Genomic DNA, 6,039 nt, shown 5'->3' with positions numbered 1-6,039 from the left:
TGGAAAAGACCCCGATGCTGGCAAAGATTGAAGGCAGGAGGAGAAGGGAGGCAAAAGAGGATGAGATGGTTGGATGGCATCACGAACTCAATGGACATGAGTCTGAGCAAACTTGGAGATAGTGAAGGACAGGGAAGCCTGGTGTACTTCAGTCCATGGAGTTGCAAAGAGCTGGGCACAACTTAGTGACTGAACAACAGCAGTCATGGTTAAGACTCAACATTTCCAATACAAGGGATGTGAGTTCATCTCCGGTGGGAGAACTGAGGTCCCACATGCCGTGAGGCCACAAAAATGAAGGCAGACATATACAGTACTGGGTGTACTGTATATTTTCCCCAGTGTATTTTTCTCAATAAACCCAAATCTGTCCATATATAAATTCTTGGCCTTGTCCATTGTACTATTCTACCTCTTAAACATGGTAGCAAGCTAGAGCCCTTGTTAGCTAGATGTCAGAAAGTTAACAGAGGAAGAAGGAGGTCACAAGGGACAAAATGGAGTAGATCAGATTGCACAGTGATTTTATAAATACTTCTTTCTGACCAATATGGTATGTTTTTAGCTAAGAGTGATTCTGATTTTTCCCGCTTGGTCCAGTGAAAATCAAACAGAGTTAAACAGACCTGGGTCTGATTCTCTGTTTCACCACCTACTGTCTGTATAACTCTGGGCAAAGCAAAGTGAGCCTCATTTTCTTCATCTGTAAAATAAGCTAAAACCCACCACCTTACCATATTGTTATGGGTTTAACTGAACAAACCTGTTAAGTGCCTGACATATAAAATACTCCCAGTAAATGTCACTCTCCCGCTAGTCCCTGTCCCAGTGTACTGAAAAAGATTATATGGTATTAGTATTTTTAGTATTCTGAAGATTGTATGATTCATTTCTTCTGAAGACATAGTTTTTCTTACAGAAGAATATTCAGTTATTTCATGATGGCATTTCCACCTCCAAAAAACACAAATGGTCCCAAAATGCAGACAAAGATGAGTACCTGGACACCCCTAAACCATCAGCTTTTGAATGACCGGGTGAGTAATAAGAACTATTGTATTAGTTGAAATCATACTTTGAAGGGAAAAAAAGCATTAAAATTTTGGTAATCAAAACATGAACAGGAATTGCTTAGGATTGTATAGTGGATTAAAAAAAAAAAAACACCAAAAAACAAAATGAACGATTTCTTCAAAAATTTTAATTGAACAAAACTGAAATACATTTAGAACAAAAATAAAGAAAACTTTAATTGAGCCCCAGTTACCTGGCCAGAGTTGGCAAGAGATACAAAGTTCCTGCTTAGAAAGAAAGATCTTAGGGACTTCCCTGGTGGTCCAGTGGCTAAGACTCTTTGCTCCCAGGGCTGGGGCCCAGGTTCTATCACTGGCCAGGAAATTCAATCCCACATACTGCAACTAAAGACTTTGTGTGCTGCAACTAAGACCCAGCACAGTCAAATAAATTAATAAACATTTTTTAAAGATTTAGGAGATGAGAAGGAAGAGTGTCTACCAGCTCCCCTTCACCTCCATATCCAACTGGTTTTCAGGTTCTGTGAGTCTTCCTCCGAGGTCTCTTCATCCAGACCCCTTTTCTCCTTTGACTTGTGCACATCCAGCTCCACGTTCTCAGTTCACACACTCACCCCCCTTTGCCTGGCACATTGCAGTAACCCCTCAGCTGGTTTCACTGTCTCTAATCCATCCTCTATTCTGGTCCCAGAATGATCTTTCTAAAGTACCAAACTAATCCTATGAAGCAAGAGATAACAGACTGTTCCAAAGAATAAATTCCACCCTACCCACCATGCATAGCACTGAGGACCCCTTCATGTGTGTTAGTCACCGAGTCATGTGCGACTCTTGGAGACCCCATGGACTATAGCTGGCCAGGCTCCTCTGTCTGTGGGATTCTCCAGGCAAGAATACTGGAGTAGGTTGCCATGACCTCCTCCAAGGGATCTTCATGACCCACGGATCGAACCCAGTGTCCTTTATATCACCTGCATTAGCAAGTGAGTTTTCTTTTTTTAATTTATTTGGTTGCAATTTTGTTGAAGCATGTGAACCCTTAGTTGAAGCATGTGGGATCTAGTTCCCTGACCAGAAATCAAACCCAGGCCCCCTGCATTGGGAGCATGGAGTCTTAGCCCCTGGACCACCAGGGAAGTCCCAGCAGGTGAGTTCTTTAACACTGGCTCCACCTGGGAAGCCTGAAGAGCTTTTGTCAAATTTTATGAGAATTTCTAGGGAATTCCCTGGTGGCCCAGTGGCTCAGTCTGTGTTCCCAATGCAGGGGGCTGGGTTCCATCTGCATTCAGGAAACTAGATCCCACATGCCGCAAGAGTTTGCATGCTGCAGCTAAAGAACCCACATGGCACAACTAAGACCCAGTGCAGTCAAATAAATAAAAATGTTTAAAAATTTCATGATTATTTCTAGATGAGCAATGATAAGAGAAATAACAATTTCTATTAGAAATGATATTTATTTTGTTGTTCAGAACTCCCATTTTATCACCCTCCCCTGCCATTTTTAGTTTGGTTTAGTTAGGTTCTAGTTTGGAGTAAAACTATTTTCAAAAATCTTAGCCTGCCATATGTAAAATAGATAGGCAATGGGAATTTGCTGCATGGCTCAGGAAACTCACACAGGGGCACTGTATCAACCTAGAGGGGTGGGGTGGGGAGAGAGAGGGGCTGCCAAGTCACTTCAGTCGTGTCCGACTCTGTGCGACCCCATAGACGGCAGCCCAACAGGCTCCCCGGTCCCTGGGATTCTCCAGGCAAGAACACTGGAGTGGGTTGCCATTTCCTTCTCCAATGCATGCAAGTGAAAAGTGAAAGTGAAGTCGCTCAGTCGTGTTCGACTCTTCGCGACCCCATGGACTGCAGCCTACCAGGCTCCTCCGTCCATGGGATTCTCCAGGCAAGAGTACTGGAGTGGGGTGCCATCGCCTTCTCCGAGAGAGAGGGGAGGGAGGTTCAAAAGGCAGGGGATATATGCATACCTATGGCTGATTCATGTTGAGGTTTGATAGAAAACAACAAAATTCTGTCAAGCAAAATCCTTCAATAAAAAAATAATTAAAATTAAAAAACTGTCAAATCACTATGTTGTACACCTGAAACTAACATTATATTGTATGTCAATTATAATTCAATAAAAATTAAATATAATACAAATTTAAAAAATCTTGGACCGTGTATATACCCATATGTATGTGAATGAATGTATCAGTACTTAAGACACACACATGGAATTTGCATATGTATACAGCAAACTGATAATAGTGAGTGCACAAGTGCTCAGTCTTGTCTGACTCTTTGCAACTCCACAGACTGTAGGCCTCCAGGCTCCTCTGTCCGTGGAATTTTCCAGGCAAGAATATTAGAGTGGGTCGCCGTGCCCTCCTCCAGGGAATCTTCCCATCCCAGGGATTAAACCCACGTCTCTTTATGTCTCCTGCATCAGCAGGTGGGTTCTTTACCGGTTGAGCCACCAGAGAAGCCCAACTATCAATAGTGGTTTCCCCTAAAAAGTTGGAAAACATGGAAGAGTGGGAGGGAAGTCTGTTGGAAGAAAGAGTTTTTTTTTTTTTTTTTCTACCCTATACACTGCAATATTTAACCATTTAAAAAACAAATATAAGTAAAAGCGAGCAAAGAACAGTAATGCTGAGAATTAAAAAACAAGGGTTCCAGATCAGCTATACTAAATAATCTCCAGGGAAAAGACATCCGAGAAGAACGTGAGGAGCAAGCATGAAGGGAATTGGTCATATCTTCAATATGGTGGGAAAATACAAGAGCCGATGGAGCAGGATGGTGACAGAATTGCATCTGCATTTCCAAACGGTCATCTTGCTCCACATCACTAATGATTGGAGAGACTCAACTCCAAACGCCAAGGAGGGACCACTTCGCCCGAGTCCGATTGGGCCTCATAGCAATGTCTGTCCATAGCAGATGCTGGAGAAGCTGTGGAGCAAAGGGAACTCTCCTCCACGCTGAGTAGGAATGGGAGTTGGTACAGCCGGGATGGAAAAGAGTATGGAGGTTCGCGAAGGAACTAGAAGTAGAAGTAGCCTATGGTTCAGCAGTCCCACTCCCAGGCATAGATCCACCCCCAGTACAAGCCAACAAGCCAGATGCCCCGTTTGGGCACATTGATCTGTGCGCGCGCTCGCATGCGCATGCGCGATCGCCTGCGAGGCTGGGGGTGGGGCGGGGGCTGGGGCTCTGGCTGGAGTCGGTGCAAGCCCCGGGATTGCCTGAGGCAAGCCAAAGGAGCCCCAGAGGGAGACGGGACGGCCGGTCGTCTGGTTTCCTGAAAGCCGAAAGCGAATGCGGAGGGGCTCGCCGGCCGCGGGGAGGCAACCCAGGTCTGCAGCGGGAGTCGGGGCCCCGGCCACCCACTCACTCCCCCCGCCCCGGGAGGGGCTGGGGCTGCGGGGGTGGCGGGGGGGCGAGGGGGGTGTGGGTCCAAGAATTGGGACGCGGGGCGGGGGCTAAAGGACCTCTTCTGGTAGGCAAAAAAGCCTCCAGCACCCGGAATTCCCGGGTGGTCTCCCATCCAAGATACTAAACAGGCCCGACCCTGCTTAGCTTCCGAGATCAGACGAGATCGGGCGCCTTCAGGCCGATAGGGCCGGAGACGGACCCGGCCGCCTCGGGGCGCCCTAAGAGCCTTGCGCTTCGCCTCCCTTTCGCTCTGACCTGCAGGTCGGGCCAACGGGCCGCCCCTCTCCTCGGGTGGCCGTGCTGTACTTGAGCCGCACGACCCGCGACCGCACTCCAGCCTGCTGACGCCGGCCCGGCTCCCGAACACCGCCAACACCAGACCAGCAACCGCCTGGCCGGGCCCGGGGGCCCGATAGGCTTCCAGGACCCCCCAGTGACCGGGAGGGCGTGCGTGCGTGCGCGCGGGGCCTGGGGGGTGGGCTGAGGGGTGCGGAGGTCTCGGCGCCCTCCCACCCCCGGCCACTCCAGACCCGGCCGCGCTGGCTGAGCGAGGCCTCCCCCCCCATCCCGTTCGCTGCTCAGGGCCGCGCGACCCCGGAGGTGTCGGTCTTCGGGGCCCGCCGCCTCCCGATCCCCGCGGCCCGGGGGCCTCTGAACCTCCTGCGGGCCTAGGCGCAGCGAATCTTGAGCGCCCAACTTGCCCGGCACCTGCCCGCTGCCCAAACCCACCGGGAGCCACGGAGGCGCGGTCGACCGGAGCGCCTCAGCCCCGCCCCTTTGCCCTACCGAGGCGCCCCCCTTGTCCCCACGCCGCCCGCCAAGCACCCGACCTTCCTGAGAGAGCAGACGAACCACAGGCAGGCACACGGACAGATAGACAGACAGACAGACACACACACACACACACACACACACACACACACGAGTGTGGTCTTTGGAAATACTTCTGTTCGTAGTTGCTGGGTTGAGCCCAACTCTTATAGGACCCATGGAGTGCGGCCCATCAGGCTCCTCTGTCCGTGGCATTTCCCAGGCGAGAATACTGGAATGGGTTGCCATTTCCTTCTCCAGGGGATCTTCCCGACCCAGGGATCAAACCCGAGTCTCCTGCGGGCGGATGCCTTGCCATCTGAACCAGCACATTGTGAATTCCCTAGGCAAAATACAAAGAAAAGAGCTCGTGTGCTACTAAGTGGAAAGATGATTGAAGAAACAGAAGGTGTCCTTTGTTGGTATCTTTGAATCTTTCTTTAGTTTTCGTTGATTTTTACTCTTAAGGCTACTTGAACAAGGCAAGAGAGAAACCCCAGAACTGAAAAGCAATTGACTATTTTGAAAGAAACCTGTGCAGGTTAAGCACTCTTCGTTTTTGAGAGATGGTGAAATGCAAAATCTTGATTCAACACATATGACTTTGGTGAACTTTATTTCAAATCTCCATGATGAACCCCTAAGGCGTCCAGGAAGAAAGGAGTAGAGCGGGAGACAAAAAGAGCAACCTTTCCCCTTGGCGCCATCCCAACCAGCTGCTTAGTTCCTTCATCTCATGAACTACCATCTGGGCTTATCTGGT

General features: G+C 49.1%; 1 pseudogene; it reads right to left on the bottom strand.

Moving 5' to 3' along the window:
• Positions 1–4,541: 4,541 nt before the first annotated feature.
• LOC129640808 (uncharacterized) lies at positions 4,542–4,661 on the bottom strand (annotated as a pseudogene).
• Between the last annotated feature and the right edge of the window lie 1,378 nt (positions 4,662–6,039).

The sequence above is a fragment of the Bubalus kerabau genome, unplaced genomic scaffold (assembly GCF_029407905.1).
Source record: "Bubalus kerabau isolate K-KA32 ecotype Philippines breed swamp buffalo unplaced genomic scaffold, PCC_UOA_SB_1v2 scaffold_40, whole genome shotgun sequence".
Taxonomy (NCBI): domain Eukaryota; kingdom Metazoa; phylum Chordata; class Mammalia; order Artiodactyla; family Bovidae; genus Bubalus; species Bubalus kerabau.
Note: the sequence above shows the minus strand (reverse complement) of the source record. Positions and strands in the feature narration are given on the sequence as shown.